The sequence below is a fragment of the Mustela nigripes genome, chromosome 7, assembly GCF_022355385.1.
Source record: "Mustela nigripes isolate SB6536 chromosome 7, MUSNIG.SB6536, whole genome shotgun sequence".
Classification (NCBI taxonomy): Eukaryota; Metazoa; Chordata; class Mammalia; order Carnivora; family Mustelidae; genus Mustela; species Mustela nigripes.
Window position 1 is genome coordinate 112,156,941 of NC_081563.1, and position 20,389 is coordinate 112,177,329.

At 53.3% G+C, this 20,389-nt stretch overlaps 1 protein-coding gene across 2 annotated transcripts in view; it reads right to left on the reverse strand.

Annotated features, from left to right (window-relative positions):
• Window positions 1–1,841: 1,841 nt before the first annotated feature.
• LOC132021787 (serine/threonine-protein kinase 35) overlaps window positions 1,842–20,389 on the reverse strand; it is a 38,249-nt gene continuing 19,701 nt past the window's right edge. For both annotated transcript variants that reach the window (XM_059406670.1, XM_059406671.1), the window contains exon 4: window positions 1,842–1,929. The gene's annotated coding sequence lies outside the window, so the exon portion shown is untranslated. The remainder of the gene's footprint in view (window positions 1,930–20,389) is intronic.

Sequence of the window (20,389 nt, forward strand, 5' to 3'; positions counted from 1 at the left end):
AGCATTTCACAAGGAAGGGCACGCCTCCCACCTGCACCCCTGCTCACCGCAGCCAATGGTCTGCCCAGGAGGAAGCAGCAGTGAGGGGTCTAAGAAGAGGCGAGAGAATGCCAGCAAACGTGTGGTGAGTTCGCAAGGTTAGGCCGGTGTCGCACTGGTCTCTCCCAAATGCCCAGGGCCAAAGGACTGCTGCTCGGGGCGGGGCGGGGGCGGGGGGAGCCCTCCCTTTGATCACACACTAACCTGAACGCCCTCTGACCAATTCCCCTATCGATCCTATGCTGGTTTAGAGAAAATGAAAAACAAACCTAAAAGAATTTCCTTTCCCCTTCCCCAAGACCCTGTTCTGGTTGGTCATCATGGGGGTAATAAAGCCTCTGGAGGAGCCCCAGGAGCTTGCGGGTGAGAGGGACAACACGGGGCCAGCCACCTGCCTCTGCGATGTTGGGGGTGGGGTGGAGTGGGGCAAAAACCCTCAGGTTCAGAAGCCCGAGATGAGGGAGCGGCATGTGCCTGCTGGAGAGCGTGGGATGACCGCATAGACATTGGTGCTGAGGTCAACAAGGTCACACTGGGGAAGCTTAAGGGTGGCAGGCCACGCATGGGCACCTGACAGCTGCGGGGGTGGGGGGAGTGGCGATGGCAGCAGTGGTGGTGGTGTCCACCCCGTCCTCCCCTCCCTGTTCTTGGTGGGTCCAATCTTGTCCCACCAGACGTGTGCACTGAGGGAGGGCACCTCACAGCGAGTCCCTGGGGGTGACGGAGGTGGTGCTTGATGTTGTTGCCGGCTGGGACACTACGGGCCCACATACAGGGCACACGCTTCACTGCAGGGAGAGGACAGTGGCAGCCAGTTCGACACACCCTGTTCTTATGGCCAGGTCACAATCGGCTCTCAGGGACTTAGGCAGTCTCTGTGACAACCGGGATGCGTGGCGGGCACACGCGGGAAGGAGACGATACAGGAGGCAGGAGGTGATGGACGCTGACCTCACAGGAGTGACAGATGCCCTCCGAAGACCCAGCCGTGTCCCAGGCAGAGGTTTGGCACAACAGTTTTTTTTTTTTTTTTCCTGGGGGTCTTCCTTTGGGAGGGGAACCACTAACAGAGAAAGGTAGGCTTGTAGAGCTGGGCTGGGCTGGCGCTCGGCTGCTGGGAAGTGGGGGGATAGTCACCTTTGTCCCCCCCCCCCCCCCCACCCTCCCAGTTATAAAGGGCAGAAGAGGGAATGGACTCCCACCACTGGAGTCCTGGAATGGCCCAGGGCTTCCAGCAGCTGAAAGAGAACAAACCCGCAGTTTAGACTTTCTTTCTTGAGTCCTCCTGGCCAAACCCTGTCTTCCTCTTCCAGGTGGTTCTTCGCCTTTGACCATTTCTAAGGCCCGAGGGTGGGCCAGGAGCAGCCCACCAGAGTCCGGCAGTGCCCGTGTCTGTGGTGCGGGGAGGTGGCCCACAGGCTGCCTTCTGTCTTTGTGTCCCTACCCCCCGGGGCCGGGACCCACCCCGGCTCTCCACGGAGAGGCAGGCCTTCTCTGGGGAAGTGAGGTGTTCTAAGCAGAACGAAAGGATGGGTAAAAACAAAGACGACAGGGGGAAAATAAAGGAACAAAACAGAATAGCTCCCTAACCCCTTACAAAAATTAAAAATGACATTTATACATATGCTTTTGTCCATGTTGTTTCTCCACAGCATAGTTTCCTGCTCTTCTGAAGTCTTAATCGTTTAAATTAAAAAAGGGGGAAAACAAAAAAGACAAAAATAAGATTTTTAAAAATTAAGCAGAACTAAAAGGAGAGGGGGAAACCCAAATAAAAGCTTCACATTGCCGGAGATCCAGCTGTCGGGAGATCACCAACTGACCAAGCCACCACCTGCACCCTCGGCCGTCCTCTGTGGGAGACACGTTGACACTGTCCCGAGGATGAACCTGGAAGACAGAAGACAGAAGGCCGGGGATGAGTGGACACTGGACCAGTGGGCTCGGGGCACCTTCCGGCTCCGGACATCTCACTTTGGTGCCAGCACCCAACCCCAAGAGGTTTCTAAATATTACAGGGACTGGATCTAGCTTTGCTACAAGAACCCTGTCGTCGATACACATTATCCTCCTTTGTCACAAAGGGAAACTGAGGCATGGGTTAATAAGGCACATGACTAATATTGCACTGACGAAGCAGAAGACCCTGGCTGGGAACCCAGGCTTGCCGGCTACAGTTGCCAATCCCACCGTGACCTCCATCCCTGTGCTATCAGGACAAGATGCCACAGGACCCTAGCTATCAGGTCACTCCAGACCCTGGCCCAAGTCCCTCTCTGACTAACTGTGCTGTACCGAAGCTTCATGCGCATGCTCTCGGGTTTATCCTATTTCACAGACAACTAAGGCTCAGCCCCCCAAGAACCTGTCCCAGCTAGCCAAAGCTCTCAGGTCTTAAGAGGGACCAGAATCCCATAGCTGGAACTGGGGTGACTCAGGGCTAGGGTTAAGAATGAGGTTCTGTCACTTGACCACAGGCAAATTTAAGCCCTCTTTAGTCTTGTCACCTGCACCAAATCACATTATTATGAGGACCATATAACTAAGACATGTAACCTGAGACAGTGCCTGCTCCTATAATGATTAGCTACTGTTTAGGAACTGCCGTGGAACCAGGCTTCAGGAATAGGCCCTGCCACCAGCCTTTCAGGGACCCTTTTTAGTGGATGCCTAGAACACAAGAGCCTACAGCGAACAGCTTTGGGCCGGCACCTGTTGCCAGCCCGCTGTCCCAGTCAGAGTCGCCTGATCAGGGCTGAGCAGGGCCCCAGCCCAGGCAGCAGGGCTCCCTCTGCACAGCACAGGGACTCACCCTGGGGTTCCAGTGTGCCTGCTCTCACCCTGACAGATGACAGCATCACTTGAGTCTTTCATAGCGCGCTTGAAATCCCTCCATATTGGCCCTTGCCTCCCACACTGGCTTCATTCCTGTATAAGCTCCGTGCAGCCTGAGGAGCCGGGCCCTCCCGACCCCCCTGTCACTTGTCCCCTGCGCAGTGTGATCACCTGGAACCACAGTGCTCAGGTCCCCAGGAGATGCCCGTCTGGTCCTCATGGGAGGCAGTGGGGTCTAGCAACTGGAGATAGCCTGTCTCCTTCTGTGGGAAATGGTCGGCTCTCCTATGAGGTCTGACCGGAGTAAAGACTGTGAAGTACCTGGCCTCCAGCAGGAACTGACTGACTCCATGAACCCACCCTGTCCTTGTCCCCACCCACGGGACCACCCTAATTGCTGCTAGCTGGGGGAGGGGCATGGAAGGGATGCACACCCTGCCAGGGATGTGGACCAGTGCCTTCCAGAGAGCAATCAGAGTCTCAGGTGTGTGCAGACCTCTACACCCTAAACTTCTTCCAGAAACCTAGACTGACAAATGGAGAGGACTTTACAAAGAAAGATGCTCGCGGAAGCTATGACCTACATTATGAGGCAACAATCCACAAACCCAAAAAGACAAGATTTAAGCAGACGATCCATCTACTCTGTGGAGTATTAGAGAGGCAATGAGAGGGCAGGTTACAGCAGAAGCGCTTCGCGGGATCAAAGAGAAATAAGCAGGCTACAATGTCCTGTGGCATACAGTAGAAGCAGAACCCTTAGTGAACAAAAACCTCCACATTCAGGAAAATCTGTCAAGAAATACATCAAAATGTTGTACTTGTTGTGGGTGTATTTTCTCCTTCGCCTGCTTAATACTGAGAACACATCACGTTTTCATGCTTTATAGCAGGAAAATGGGCGTACTTGAAGGGACAAGAAAAGCTCGTAGCCCCAAAGAAAGGTCCCTGGAGAAGCAGTCCAAGAGACCAGACTCAGGCTCTTTTCTGGGCTCCTCCACACACACTGGATAGATAGCAGAGAATTTTCCACAGCTGTCAGGTGACATCAGACTGTGCAGTTCCCTCCTCCAGCGCAAGGTGAGGGAGGGGACACCCAGTCTGCGTATGGGGAGTGGAGTGGGGGTGAATCATAAAGGTGCTGGAAAAGTATCTGATCTGCAAGAAAATACTGGCTTTCTCAGCCTCAGTCTTTCCCTCTGTTGCTTCTGTTTCCCTGCCTGTGAAATCCCCTCCTTCAACAACAAAAAAGTCATTGGTGGTTCTTGTATCCTGGTTTCTGATTTGGTAAAATGAAGTCACCAGAAGCACATCCTGGGATGACCTAGAAGCCAACTGGCTTTGCTCCGCACGCCCATGACCTTCTCCCCGTGCTGTCAAGACAAAGCAGAACACCCAGCAGCCAGGGGGAGGGAGGGCTTGCGGGGAACTTCACCATCCAAGATACTCCACGTCCTTGTGAAACAGGACAAGAAAAGCCCAGGAAACTGGAGGCGAATGTGTGATCTGCTCAGATTATCTCTGGGACGAGTTATGACCTTTCCAACACTGCGTTCCTCCCTCCCTTGGCAGGCCCCAAGCTGAGGACACCCCGTTCAAGGGGACGCCCGTCAGCAGGAAGGGGGCCCGTGGTAGCAGAAAAGCAGCAGCGAAGGCGGCCGAGAGATGCAGAAGCTGGACGTCCCTCTTCACATAATTAACTAGGAGAACAGAGTGTGCCCGCAGAAGGTCAAAGCAACAGCACAGCTCCCCATGAGAGCTCCCGCGACACCAGCGTATAATGACCGCTGTACTTACTGGGTCCCTTGCCAGGAAGCCAGGCTGACATTTCCCACAGGCTCCTCCACCCTCCCCCTGTTTGGGCACTGGGTCCTGCCCTCCTGGGAGGATGCCTCAGGATGGCCTACAGGTCTGGGTCTGCTTCCTTCTTGGGGGCAGGGACAAGGAACGTTAAGAGTGCTCTCTTTCAGGGAGCGGACCCTGGCTTCGGGTTCCTCTCCTGTCTCCCATTACAGAAGGTCCACCCGGCCCAGGGAGCCAATGGCGGCAGGTGCACGGGAAGACAAGCTTCGCAGTTATGAGCAGGAAGGGCTCAGAGCACCTGCTTCAGGGTTAGAGCAGCAGCAGACCATCCCAGGCACGTGCTGGGGCAGTAAATGGAGTAAGGGCTCAGCCCAGGGGTGGGGTGGGGGGAGGGGACCCCTCCGACTTCATTCTAGGAGATGTCACACCCCGACTCCCCGGCTGCCCAGTGACCAGCATGGACCAGGGCCTGACTTGTCCCTTCCAGTGGGACCTGTACCTCTGACTGCAGAGCCTGGTGCAGAGGCCGAGCCATGCTGCTGGGCAGAATGAAAAGTGGTGTGTGATTCACCTCCATGCGATGTCCTCAGCACGCCCCATCTTTCGCCTTCCTGATCATCTCATTTTGTGAGGTTGACTGCCCCATTTTAACAAGGGGACAGGCCCAGAGAGACGGAGCGGCTCAGCCCACACCACAACGCCACTAAGCCACTGGCCAGGGGTTCCCCCACCGCAGGCATCTGCCACGGTCCTGAGCGGAGAGGGGCCAGGGATCCCGAAGTGTTGGCAAATCCTTCCCCTTCTTTCAACTCCTAGACAAAGCTCCCTCAGCACGCCCGACCTTATTTCTCTGTAATTACTGTCCCAGCGATCGCTCACCCAGCATCGAACGTTCCAAGGGCTTTGTAGGGAACAATCCATTAAGGCAAACTTCAGCTCTTCCAAGCTGCTTCCCACTCACTATTTCCCTGCACAGAGCCCGCGTGTTCCAGCTACGGCCTGGTCTCACCCCACAACCCGATGAGGTAGGCGCTGCCATCACCCAGTTCCAGAGCAGCTCAGAGAGAAGGGCTGCACGGCTAATGGGTGGGACAGAAAAGGGTCTGGGCCTGGGTCAGTCTCACCTCACACCTCCTGCTTTTAGCATCTAACTGTCCTGGGAAATCCCTTCCTGGAGAAACAAGAGCTTAGGTGGAGTTTAAAACCCATTTAATCCCTTCATTTACAAACACAGAAAAGGGTTCTTGGAGGGCTTGGCTTAGGTACCTCCACACAAGGCTGGTGGAGCCCCCAGGCAGTGAGCAGCCTTCTAGCAAGTTCCTCTGCCAGCTAAGCAGTTGTCTGGTCCTATCGAAGAGATGGGGGAACCAAAGTGCTCCCATGAATGCCACCAGCAGTTTGCAAAAGGGAAGTGGGGGAGAGGGTGGGGAGTGAGGACGAAGACCCCCCCCCACCTCCTCCCCGAACCCCCAGCCCACAGAGACGGAAATCTGCAGGGGGGAGAAGGCTATCCTTCTCTAGAAGTGCGGCCCCTCCTACTTCACTGTTGTTAAAATGTCGTTTTTAGATGAAACTTAATGGGAATGGTTTGGCGTCCCTGTCTCCTACTCCGCCTCTACTGTCAAATGGCACTATCCTTCCAACTGTGTAGGGCCGGCAGCCGCAGGACGTGATAATCTCTGGGAGCCACGACTGCATTTCCACTGAGCGTCTTCATCCATGTGCTCTAGCGGGGCAACAGCACATGGTTCAAATCCTGCCTCTGCCACTTACTGGCCGCTTATACCTGAACCTCCCTTTCCTTGCTAGCAAAGTGGGGATGCTGCCCTACCCTTTTAGGGGCTGCTATGAGGATTTAAGTAAGCTGCCTACCCCAGCACCTGGTACACAGCACTACGATCCGTACAGTCTACCATGTTGTTCACTGTGTTAATAGTCACTTCGGTTCTCAGACCGATCTGTACAACTTATCTAGAGATGAGGCTTAATTCAGGAACTTTCTGTCCTTTCTCTGCAGTATGGACATGCAGGAGGAAGGCAGTGGAGGTGGTAGTGGAGGGGAGGGGCGCTCTCCCAATATGCCCTCTGAAAGGGAGCCTTCCTCACACCATTGCTGTCATGCCTCAAGGACAGCCAGCTGGTGGCACAGGTATCCTCAGCACCTTTCAACCTGCTCAGACCTAAGGATGGATTTTTAAAGCCCATGAGCCTCGAGATCTAAAATATGACCTAGATGTTTGCGAGGATCTATTTTCCGTGATAGTGTACAAAAATGTCACAGCTACCCACTGAAAGGCTGTGCCAGACCAGCAGGTGGCCACTGGCACATATCAGGAGGGCTCCCAGGGTCCAGGGTCCCACCAGGGTCCAGGGTGGCAAAGAGCACCTGAGCTCATGCCACCTGCTGGGGAGGCAGGCAGCAACCGTAAGCACATGTGACGCATACACTCTCAACACTCGGCAAAGTGCAAAAAGGTTCAATGACTCGTCAATGCTTAACTGGGATTCAAACCTCAAGTCCTATCTTCTCTATCCCTCTCATCTCATCAACAGAAAAGGAAGGCATCAGGCTGGCATGCTCATAGATTACAGTATAAACTCAAACTGTGGTATTCCTGGGTGGGGGAGCCAAGAACTCACTCTTAAAATAAGTCGTCTGTGCACCCCCGGTGGAGGTATTATTCCTGCAGTTAAGGCTACTTGACATGTCAGACACCATGTGAGGCTTCATGAGCAATGCTTACTTGGCCCAAACAAAGAAGCATGGAGGAATGATCTCCATTTCACAGATGGGCAAACCAAGGCTCAAGTATACATCGTCTGCATATCACACTGTGATATTCAGGCACAGAGAGGCAAGGCAATGTCAGGTCCAAGAGGGCGGGCCCCTCCTAAGTAGGGTTAGCTTCAAAAAGGCATTCCTCGCTTGCTTAATACACCAAAACAGCTTTTCACACTGAAACAATGACCTGCCAGGCCTGGGGGGTTCAGCGGCCCCGGGCACTACTGTTCATTCCCATCTGTCAGAGGGACAGAGGCCAGTGAGCCAAAGCTAGGGACCACCGTGCGACAAGCGGCCCACAGCATGGCTCATGGGGGGGTCAGGGTTAAAAGACCTGGGGGTGGACGTGCTGGATGGGGTGGCCATGCTGTCCGTCCTTGGGTCTACAGAAGGTAAAAGGGAATAGGAGTCTGGGCAAAGCACCCGCAACAGGGGTTCTACAGCCACCACGATGCTCTGGAAGGCCAGGGACATCCTTTGCGACTGGCTCTGAGCCTTGAGGAGGCCAAAGGCAGGCAGAAATTTGGGGAGCAGGTCCTGAACGTGGGGAGAATGTCACCCACAGAGCGTCGGGTTACAGAGATATCCCAGCTCTCCCCGTTACTAATCGAGGTCCCCGATCCTCAGCTTTCTCAGCTGACAAGGTGGCCAGGTCCGCCGTGCAGGGTGTGAGGTCCAGTGACATTTTCTGTCCTGGGCACATTGAGGTATACAGCAAGCAGTTGACACGTGGTGATGGCAGCTTTCGATCATACCCCAACCCTAAACCTCACCACCTCACTGGCCGGCCCACACAAAAATTCCGGATGAGACGACTTGGCGTCAGGCCAGCCTCCTTTCTGCTTTGGGCCTCAGCAAGTGCTGGTCCACCTGTAACCTCCCCGGCGCCCTCCATGTGCCTTCTCCCCAGGGCCCCAGTCCCTGCGCCCCAGCGAAGAGAATGACCGCAGACCCCCACGAGCCATGCCCTCGCCCCACCCCTAACCCCAAAAGGACTGGACAGCCTGTGCTTCTCTCGAGCCTCTCAGGTTGCCAAGCGCACGAGCCAAACGCTGGCGGACTGACAGGAACCGGGAGCTAGCCCGTGGCAATAGAAGAATTAATTTACGAACTTCACGAAATCATTCAGGATCTTAACTCAAAAGTCTGGTTATAAAATCCCTGCCTAGAGTTGAGTTCCCACTGAACACCACCAAGGCCACGTGGAGATAGAGATGCTCATCCTCCCCTCAGAAAACTGGGCCACTCGTCCAGGCTCCAGCAGGTGGCAGGGAGGAGTAGGGAAGAGCTAGGAGGTGGCTGGTACTCATTTTGTACCCGGCCACACCCTGCAGGCTACCCCCCAACTCCCAATGAGGCACAGGACGAAGGGTTTCCCTAACCTGCTATAGGAGCAGGAGGCTCTAGGGCCGATGCGGGCTCTGCCTGCCACTCCTCTCACTGCCTTTCAAAGGGGACAAAAATAAGGCCTTCTGTTCAATCTGGAGAGGGAAGCCTGAAATCCAGGGGTAGTGGCCAGCAGGAGCCAGCCTGGGTTCAGTGTGTTCCCCCGGGCAGGCCAGCCACAGGAGGAGGTAGATGAGAACGGTGCCCTCGAGACTAGAAGCCTTGGCTCTGGCCTCAACTCTGTGGTCTTCTCCAGATTGTCAAGACCCATATGGCCTCCTTCCAGGACCCACCCCCTGCAAAACGCAATGATGCCCACCACCACTCCGTAGCCAACCGGTGACACTGCAGGTGGGGTGGGCTCTGCACCCCATGCCTGAAGCCCACGGGTCACGGAAACCAGTGGTGGGGGTGGGGGAAAGGGGCAGGGCAATCCCCCCACAGAGAAACTGAACAACAGCTGTGGAGCAGCTGGGGGCCCACCCCTGTCTCAGAGGCCACCCCTCCCATCCTCCACATCCTCTTCGCCCACTTCTGCATGTCCAGAAGGGGCAGCCCCGTGAACTCTGAAAGGCAGACTGTCGCCCAGGCTGGAAGAGTACAGATGCCACCAGAAGAATTCACTCCTGTGCAGCGACCTACTAAAGAGACTCTGAAGTAAAAGTGCAGAAAAATGAAGGACCCAGCCTAGTGCTGGGGACCCCAGTTACCAGTCCCACCTAGGGCTCTCCCTGCTCTCTGCTGGGGACCCCGTCTCTTCCTGTGCCACTGATGGGGGCTTGGGACCAGGGCAGGGGTTCTCCATCTGGGGTCCTTCAAACTCCCAAGGAGACACAGGGTCTCCAAACGCCCGGAAGGCATATATGAAGTATCACGGGGCGTGTCAGTTGTGTGCCTTTCTCTGGAGAGACAGCCCCGAGCCCTGGCATGAGGAACCTAAGTAAGAATCACGAGCACCTCGGCAGGTTCCTACCTATCAAAGCAAAGACTAACCAGAAAGCAACACGAGAGGGCTACAAGGGGGGTTCTCCCTGGCACAACGGAGCAGGACAAGCTGGGTGGGGGGAAGCAGGAGGCAGCTGATGGCACCAGAGCCCTGCCTACCAGTGCAATGGGCTGGGGGGGGGGGGTCCCCTCTCCTTACAGATTTTCAAGACAAACCTGAGACTCTGCAAGCAGACAGAGGCCATGGAGAGGTTACAGGCTCCCCACCGAGTCAGCAGAGCTAGATCGGTGGCCCACTCAGCACCATGCGGCCACACGCTCTCTTGAGGCCACAGCTGGCAGGCCGGCTGGACAGCGGGCCCTGGGCTCCTGTGAACAAGGGGAGCGCACCGAGCTTAAAGGCAAGATGGCGTGTGCTGCTGCCAACAGATGCCAGCTTCCTCTCCGGCTCATCAGGGAGCGGGGCCAGGGCAGGGAGCGCCCCCACAGGAGACGTGGCAGCCCGTTACCATGGAAGCTTGCAGACTCGGAGACTTGGTCACATCATAGCGGTGCTCATGTTGTCACCGTGGTGGGCTGGCCCAATACTGTTTTAAACCTCCTGATTTCTCAAAGCGAGCTGCCCCAAATGCTGCTATTCAAAAGCTGGCCAAATGCACAAAAGGAGAATGGCTGGGGCGCCTGGCTGGCTCGGTCAGTGGAGCGTGTGACTCTGTTCTGTGGGTTGTGAACGCGAGCCTCATGGTGGGTGGAGGGATTACTTAAAACTAAAATCTTTAAAAAACAAACGCCAAAACAAAGGAAGAGCTGCTGGCAAAACCTAAGAGTCTGAGATCGGGAGGGCTCTCTGGTGACCAGCAAGCCACAGGGCTACACCCCAAGTCATCCCACTGGGGTTGGAGGATGGAGACCCATTTAAAAGCCGGTGTCTCAGGCCTTGGGAAGTCATGTCTGGGGGCCCCCAGGGAGCTGAGCAGGTAAACAGGCACTGGCTGGCACTCCAGACAAACGAAGGGGGAACTTTCTATCTGTAGAAAGAGCCCTGGTAATTGGCAGTTGGCTACAGAGACACCCTAACTAATTCCCTTCCTCAACTTATTAAGTGTGGGGACGAAACGAGAGCTGCCAACTGCCTCGACTGGTCCCCAAAGAGACTGAGGTTCAGCTGCCGCTGCTGTGATTAGCAAAGGGCTCTGGGGAGCGGCTGGGCTCCTGGGAGAACCCTCCTCCCCCGCCCTTTGCCAGGAGCATGCCTAAGGTGTTGTCACAGCTGAAGGGGAGAGGTCGCTCTTCCATACGGTGACAGGACGGTCTGTGGTTAGAAAAGGCAAGACTCAAACAAGGTCATGCCCAGAGTGGTCTGGGCAAGAGGGGACCATATGGATTTCTGGTTACAGCAACCAGACCGAAGCTCAATGTGCCAGGGGAACTCGTAGGGATGGGAGGGGGCGCATGGCGAAGGGGCCTGGAGCTCTCTTAGGGAAAAGAAGAGCACTGCAGATTGCTAGTGAAAATGAATGAGCCTGTAGGGATTTGGAAAAAACAAACAGGCCGCACAGAGACAACGCATGGAGCTGCCCCGAGCTCTCGCTGTGTGCGTGGAGTGGCAGTGGGTACTTCCTACTTCGTGTGCCTTTGGTCTTTGCAGCTGTGGACAGCAAACACCAGTGTTAAAACACCAGTGTCCTCATTTGGAGGACAGGAAATGGGTACCCAGAAAAGTTAGAGGAGACTTGCTCAAAGTCATCCAGCGGGGCAGTGGGAGAGCTACAATGTAAACCTAGATTTACCAACATCCCGGGTTTCGATGCTAGTCCCTTACTGACACCAACGTGGAAGCACAGGGCTCCCAATGGCCGTATCAGCCTCTGCCCGGTCTCTCCTCACTCAGGAGGGTGCCTGTGCTGCCTTGCATCTTCTGAAGGCCAGCCCTGTCAGGTGTCACTTGTCCTCCCTCCCTCGGGAAGCTGACGGTTCTCGCCTCACCATGACCTACTCATCTGCCAGAAAGAACAGCCTTGTGCACCACTATCACCCGCATCCACTTTTCCCCCCACCAGGGTGAAGGTCACCCTCCTTAGGCTGACATTCAAGGCTCTGGGCAACTTAGCACTCTTTCACTCTCCCCCTTTCCCTCTGTGTCAGCCACCCGAAGATCTGCTCTTGACACAAATTCTCAATGTTCTCCCGGTGTCCCTGCTTACAGCACCCTGGCCTGCCCTCCTTTCTTCCAGGGCTATCTTAAGCCACAGGTCCTACTTGTTGCCATTACCGATTTCTTCAACCAAAAGCCAGCGTTCCCTCCACAAATCTCCTGGGAGTACCGTGCATGCTGCCGCTCACTACACATGTGTGCATGGGACCTGTCCTCAGAAGGTGATGGCAGACCCGTAGAGCTGGCCCTTGTTGGCCATGTGGCCAGGGGGGCACATCACTTACTGTCTTCAGAGTGGGAAGGACATCCTACCCAGGACCCACGGGAGGATGGGATGAGATAAGAAACAGAACAGGAGATTATGAAGTCTGGCACGGGGTGTGCGCTCAGTAAGTCAGAAACTGAGAGGAAGTCCCCCGACCCCGACCCTCATGCCTTAGGATGCTAAAGACTCAGGCTGCCCCAGGCCTGTTCCACACTGAAACAAATACAGCAACTGTAAGCCCACCAGCAAACTGCACAAGCTCCCAGTAAGCACTCGTAAATGAGTATATTTTAGTATATGTGCTGCCGAAGCGAGCACTCGTAAATGAGTATAAAACACAGATCTCCTCTCCAGGGAATGAGATGTGTCAAACAGGTAAGGCCAACTTCTACCCTACGCCCTACATGTAGTTCAAACCAAGGTGTCCAAGGATGGCTGCAGGACTGACCTTAAAGCCCCCTTCCCCTAGCCTCATGTCAAGTTCAGGCTGTGGGGTCGCCCCTTAGCTCTTACACTTTAAGTGCCCAAAGACAAATGACCACAGAGCTACCCGCACCTCTCCCTCTTCTCCTTTCCTTACCCCAAAATAGAAACTATCTGCCAATTCACAAATTAAAGCGGCTCTCAAAGTCAATTTTATAGCCAGCAATCATGGTCCCGGTATTATATAACCATGGTGGGGGGGACAGGAGAGCGATGCGGGCGCTAGAAAGCTGCTGTCTGGCAGAGCCACCAGCCTGCCCATGTGACAGGACACTGCACAGGTTTTCAGCTCAGAAAAGCAAAAGCAAATACAAAAAAACAAAACAAAAAAACAATGAAACGTTATGTTTTGGGGACATAATTATAGCAGGGTGCATATGCAAACACAGAGAAGAGCCAGACACATCAGTCACCTAATGAGAAGCTGATTACGAAGGAAAGAACAAAACACAGCAAGGCACAGCCGTCAGATGAAAGCTGTGAAGGCAGCCCTGGGTCTAAGGAGAGTACTTGGGGCTCATGAAGGTATCCTAGACTTAGTTCCAAATTTGGGATCCAGCGGCACCCCAAAAAGACCCAGATAATTACTTACCAAGTGCCCATCTAGAGAAGAGAGGATAGGATGATGGCCAAACATCCAGGATTCATCTGTGTACTTTCCACTCCTGCCAAAGCCCCTCTTCTGCAGTGTTCACAGTCTTGTAAATAGCTCTGCCTCCCAGGGCAGTGATTCGTGGAGCCACCCTGCCTTCTTCATGCCCCTCACTCCAGCCACCTGCAGTCCTCCAGCAATCTCCAAAGGCACCTTAAATTCACTCTGCCCCTCCTTGTGCACCCCTCGCTCTAACCCAGGGAATTCGACTTCCTAGCTGGGCCCCCAGGGTCCATGCTTGCCCTCTCCAATTCCAGCAGCAGAGCCAGAGTGCTCGCATAAACACAAAACAAAAAAACAATGGGGGCAGCGGATCCCTGACTCACCCCCCCCCCCCAACACTGGGCACATCAGGCTTGTCTCCTCCCAGGCTCTCCCACCTTGCCCCTACCTGTTCACTGTTCCACTGCCTGGTAGACATCTCATTTTTCAGGTCTCAGGTTCAACAGCACTTCTCCTCCGGCCATGGGGAGGGTCTGCTATTTCCTTTACCCATACAGGCATGAAATTTACCTGTAGTTTTTCCCTTCGGACCGCTCTCTCCAACTGAGGTTTAAGGGCCCAGAGGGTGAGGACAAGGTCTGAGCTGTCCCCGACGTACTATAAGCACGTACCAGTGCCTGCACCGTACATAAGCTACCAAAAACATGAAAGGGTCCCTCTGGGGTGTGTGTTTTCTTTCTTGATGGGGTGGGTGGGAAGCATTCGGAGACTACTTCGAGCTCTGTCACCAGGTGGCCAAGAACTAGTATGAAAAGTATGAAAAGACGGTAGAACCCTAGGATGCACATCTAGCATCCCCATGATGGCTTTACATCCATTTTCCACTGAATCCACAGGAAAATCCTATGGTGTAAATGTCATTAGTAACCTGCTTTATAAACGAGGACTCGAAGGCTCAGAGAAGATGCCTGGTTTAACTGTATCGAGGTCAGGGATTACCTCCGTCTCCATGGCTCAAGAAGGGCACAGAACATGTGCTTACCGCATGTCAGGAAAATGAACAAGTGAAGATTTCTAGACAGGATTCAAAGCCATGTCTGAGACTCCACTTAGAGACCTAAGCCAGACCTGTGCATCTTGTTGCTTCCCCATCCCCTATGCCCAGCTGCCTCTCAAGTTCCCCTTTCTTGAAGGGTGATCTCACATCCTACCACACAGACCCCACAGGGCCTGTATTCCCCTGAGGGTCCTCTGCTGGAGATCATCCCAAGATGCTCATTGTTATTATGGCTTAGAAGTCTAGTCTCTCAGGGCCAGGGAAGCCCATGGAGAAATTTAATTATTTTCTTTCTCTTCCCAGGAGCAGGGGGCTGCTGCAGGACTCACCTCACGCTAAGGACACAGGCACTGAGGGAGAAATCAAGCAAGAATCAGGAGTCCCAACTCCTAGAAACTCATCCATGTTGCAACCTACGAGCACAACTGGGATGGGGGAGCAGGCAGAGAAGGGCTGAGAGTGGTCCTTTAGGTGCCCTGGCTTTCTAGACAAGGAAACCACAGCCCACAGAGAAGTGACTTGCTCAGTGCTAGGTAATTTGGAAGGCAGTGATAGGATCAGGACTTGAGGCCCTTCTTCCTAGCTTTCTTTCTTTTTTTTTTTTTTTTTTAAAGATTGTATTTATTTATTTGATTAGACAGAGATCACAAATAGGCAGAGAGAGAGGGAAGCAGGCTCCCTGCCAAGCAGAGAGCCCGATGCAGGGCTCGATCCCAGAACCCTAGGATCATGACCTGAGCCGAAGGCAGAGGCTTAAACCCACTGAGCCACCCAGGCTGACCCCTCCTTTTCCTAGCTCTTACATAAAGTGGACCAGAAATATGCGTTCTGACAAGTTCCCCAGTGACGCTGCCTGTCTGGGGACTACACTCGAAGAAGGTTGGTCATGGACACGGTGTGTGCTGGTGAGCTAGTGAGGGGCAGGGAGGAGCGTGGCGGTAGCTTGTCAACATCTTCAAGGTTGCAGGGTAGAATCGTGATCTGCCAAGTAGGAAACATCTTACTCGTGATATCCTCCGTCCCTCCCACTGACAGAGAGGAAGCCATCTTTTGAATTCTGGTTAAACTTGGCCCAGGCCGCGTCATCAGGCTTGTAGATCCCGAATGCTCACATCAAAGTCTGCCTAACCGTGAGCTCATGCCCAACTCAGTGACACTCTATGAGCAGGTGGGAAACCAGAGTTCCAGAACAGCTGTCCCACAGCAAGAGGGCTCCCAGACACCAGGCTGGAGGGACAGGCTCTCCAAGGGCTCTTGGTGCTACACCTGCTTGGTGCGCTCAGGGCAGGGGAGGGAGAAGCTCTGGATCACATCGGCGGTGACATCTGGATTTCAGTTTAGGCAACGGACTTAAACTCCCAAATAGTTTTTTCTAGAAGGTAAGAGTCACTGTGTTGTTTGTCTGGGGTGTGGTATACTCACACTCATTTCTGCTGCCCCATGCAAACCAAGGGTTCCTTCCAAACATTCATCAAATCCAAGTATGCAATCTGGTTACTAACAACAAATGAGTCTTTACTTGTGACTTCCAGTTCTCCTTATGTCTGGACAAGGCTGGGCTGGGCCAGTAAGGCCCATGCCCTCTGCCAAGATCTGACTGCACTGTACTTTCACAGCCCATGCCTCAGACATGCCCCAGACCAGAGCCTTCTGGAAGGAAGGACATGTCTTAGACATGTCTGAAAAGAGCAGAAAGGCAAAAAAACAAAAGGGTGCTGTCCATGACATGGAAAGATTTCCTTTTTCCAAATGGACGGAAGTAAATGAAGAGCGAGTCACCTGGCTCACACCATATCTGTGACTTTCCCATTGGAACGGGCTAATACTAAAATCCACCACCATACACGTAAGCTGACCGGCCTTCCATCACAGCCGTGGAGCCAGGCCTCAGAATGATGAATAGCCAAGGTTCCCCTTCGTGAGACTATTACCCGGAGCCCCATATCCAGCTCCTTTTTGCATCCTGGAAAAACAGAAGCATCTTCACCTTCCTCCCCATGCCCTGTGGTGTGCCTGGGTGGCTCTAATCCTGCCCCCCGAGGCCCTAAATAGCATTTTCTTTTACAAAGAAACAAAACACAGAAATCTGACCTGCGTATGATGCAGACTGAGTTACAGCTTTCCCTTGGCACCTCTAACTGAAAGTGAAATTCCTTTAAAGTTGGGAAATTCATTGCAGTATTTTATGGTATTGATTTATTTTAAACTTGGCTGGCAGTTTTAAGGCCTGCCAAGCTTCTGAATCCAAGAGATGCTGGAGGAGGTCTCCATTTCCTTGGGTTCTGTAATACCAAAGAGGACTCACTAGTGGCAAGGAGGGGCTAGGAGCTTGTATGCTGCTGCCCTGGTTTATCAAGACGGAACTGTGGGCTTTCTCCCTACGCCTGGGGTCTAGGAGGCATCTCTGGTTGGGATTTCATAACTAGAACAGTACCTTCTCCCCTGGCCAGCTGGGTCTTGTACCCAAAAAGCCTCAGGTCGCGAAAGGTCAGTTTCTGGAGAGCCCTGAGCTGTGACCTGTTTGTTTATGACCTGGTTTACAAGGGGCCTCTAAAGTGACCTTCAAGAACCAGCCCAAGGTGCCACCTCCTCCAGGAAGCTTTTCATCCACTCCCTCCAGGCTTCCTGGATCTCTCCTGAGCCACAGCTACTGTCATCTCCCCATTGCTACACAGTGAACTCCTAGAGGACAGCACTGGGGGTCTCCACTGTCAATACCACCCCTGGGCCAGTGCCTGCATTTACCAGGAGGGCTCTTGCTCACCAAACAAATGCAACTTGGCCCCAGCATCTTTGAATACAGGGCTGTGTTCACAGCCACTGATGTGGGCAGCCACATCAGTGATGGAGCACCAAGGACAGACCCCCTGCTTTAGTCCACAACTCATAAATGAACTGGGAGACTTGTTGGGGAGAAATCTGGCAGCAACTGCTATTCTGTTTTGGGTCCTCAAGTCTCAAGAAGCCCCAGCTATGTTCACTGGGAAGGGGCTTCTGCCAGGATCCCTGGCAAGGGGAACAGAGACAGTAGGCTGCCTTTGGGTCACACCAGAGCCTTTTCCCTGGCCTGGTGCCACAGACTGCTGTCAGCACTCCCTCCTGCCTGTGCTCTCTCAACGGCCATCATGTACAGCGGGCTTCTGGCCTCGCACCTTCCGACCTTTGCATAATTTTGACTTCTGCTGCCCTGTGGCTTCTGCCTATCAGGGCCTGACCCTGATTATGTGGGTGTCTCACTATCCCAGCCTAGCCTCACCTGCCTGTGTGAAGCTGTATCAGGGTGACCCAAGGGGAATCTGCATGCAGGTTTTGATACCCAGGAGTTGTTATCGTTGGTAGGAGTGTCTGTGTCCTGGGGGAAGAGGAAATGGGACTTGGAAGGACCCCAACCATTAGGCAGCCTTGCTTATAGCTGGACAATTACAAAAGGGATTTTGCTTTGCCCAAAGGGCCACCGTCTGGGCCAGGAGGAGCCAGGGATGCCAGGGAGGAGAATGTGAGCAACAACAGCCCTGGGGCAGGCCTGTCCCCTTGCAGATGCTCTGATGTCCTGCAGAGCTTCAAGGGACAGACTCTCCCTGGGGGCCACCAGCCCCATTACATAATCGACAGCTCCGCTTCCTCCCGTGGGTACAGCTGGAGCTGTCAGGGGACAGCAAGGGCAAGGGCAGAAGCCGGGCCCCAGGGAGCTGCCTGGCCTTACAAACGCCAGCCTTCTGGACCTGGGGGAGCCCTGAGCAAACCCAAGGAGACAGACCAGTCCCCACGGTCTCCCTGGATGCTGGCACCTCGGGCCACCAGGTCCTCAGAGTGAAGGCAGAGCTTTAATTTCCCAGCGAGAAGAGATCCTCAAGCACAACCCTCCGCTCTTAGTCCTGTGCAGTGCTGGAGCCAAGGAAGCCCAGGCTGAGACGTCCACTGTGTAGACGGGGGCTCCAAACAGGCTCAGAGACAGCAGATCTGCTTGGATCCAAGGACTTATCCTTACCGGCTAAATACATCCCCCTCCCAACGATCTCTCAACTTTAAATGAAAGCCCTATTCTGTACGGATCTAATCGCCCACTTCAGGGCGAGGATGGCATTTCCTGCCTTCTGTCCTCTTTGGAAAGTTCAAGGCTGTACCAGAAGACTAAGTGGGATAAGACTCTGGGGTATAGGAACCAAACCGACTGTAGGAACCAAACGGTTCCTCTGGAGGCTATGGCTTCATGGAGAGGTCCTTGCTCATCCTTCCCAGCGGCCACCTACCTGCTGAGCAGCACAGCACACCTTACTGGAGTACGAGAGACTCCCTCCCAACCAGAAGGCTACTAATGGCCAAGCACCTCGTGCCCACGTTATGCATCTCAGACTCCACTCGGTGCAACTGTTTGTTGAATTCCGTTAAAAAGACGCGTGATTTCTGCAGGTGTTTCAATGAGACATTACCCCAGGTCAGGGCACACCAGGGACTCAGACCTGGGTTCAAATCTAGACTTGGCTCCTTATCAGTTGTGACCTTCGGGAAGCTGAAATAAAGGTCAAAAAGTACTTGGACCCAGGGATGACCAGTGATTATCAACATCTTCTGCACTGTTGCTCTCCTTGAAAACCTAACCCCTCGGCTCCGCACACCCCCCCAGGAGAGGCTCCATGTGGGGGGGGCTCTCATGCCCTAGCAGCTTGGCTTCGTGCTGCCACCTCCCACAGGTGAAGGGCATGTCTTAGGTGCTCCTGGATTTGCTCACATCTGTCCTCACGGCTGGACAACGAAGTCACACTCAACTGAGACAGGTCCTGAATACCTACCTATTTATCCCAGGTTCCCATCTGCTCACCGAAAAGCCGGTTCTAATTTACCCTCCCAGGACTATTCTGAAAACTTTGCTATTAAAATGAACCACACAGGGGGGCCTGGGTAGCTCAGTCGTTAAGCATCTGCCTTCGGCTCAGTCGTGATCCCAGGCTCTTGGAATCAAGCCCCGCATCGGGCTCCCTGCTTGGCGAGGAGTCTGCTTCTCCCTCTCCCACTCCTCCTGCTTGTGTTCCCTCTCTTGCTAAATAAAAATCTTTTAAAAAAATCAATTTTTTTTTAGAGAATTTCTTTTCCATTTTTTGGTTTCCAGTATCACTTTTAACTCAACACCTATAATGTGACACAACTGGGGTATAATTTTGCCAAAAGTAATGAATTCATCTGAATTGGTTTCTACAGCTTCACTGTGAGCCAACATGCTGCTGTCAGTTAGATAAGTCGAAGCCTGTGAACCCCCAGAAGACCATCAGGGGTCCAACAAGCAGCCTGGGGACCTCCACCTCCAATCTTGTAAAAAGTGAAAAATCTGAAGCCCAGGTCAAGGGGTCAACTCAGGTCCGCCAACATGGAGCCCAGAGCCACATCTCTGGACCTCACACCAAGAATAAATACATCCTTTATTACTTCAACAATAAATTAGGCTGGATTTTTTTTTTTCCTCTGATGTTAGGTAGCTACGAAGATCACGTATGGAACAAAGAATATTTTCTACAATCCTTTAGGCCACACCAACATCTGATTTTCTTCAGCAGGCCCAAGCTGCCAGCTCCAGATAAATGTCATTCAAGGGCCCTGACTACCAAAGGCCCTAGTAACTGAGGCTCATCTGAGACCGCAAACTTGGCCATGAATGCAGCCTCCCTCATCTCACAGCACCCTCCCTGGTAACGGAGGTGGGTGGTGGCACCTAGGAACAGCAGTTTAGCTTACCCACTTGGGTAAGGTCTGTGGCTCGCTGGGAGGAAACATTAGGAATTATTAAACATCTTTAAAAAATGACAAATAAGGGAGAGATAGAATACACTACTGAGTAATCTTTAAAAATAGATAAGTTTTCCGGAACAAGCAATTGGCCAGAGTTGCCTGGAGTCCAGCTTTTTTTTTTTTTTTTTTTAAAGGGATACTTGGTAATCCTCTGAATTCAGCAAGGCTACTAAAGACCACTGTCTTCAGAGATGAAGATAATACTTTCACCTCAAGCCAAAGTGTGTATCTAAAATTTAGCATTTCATTAGGGAGGTTATATA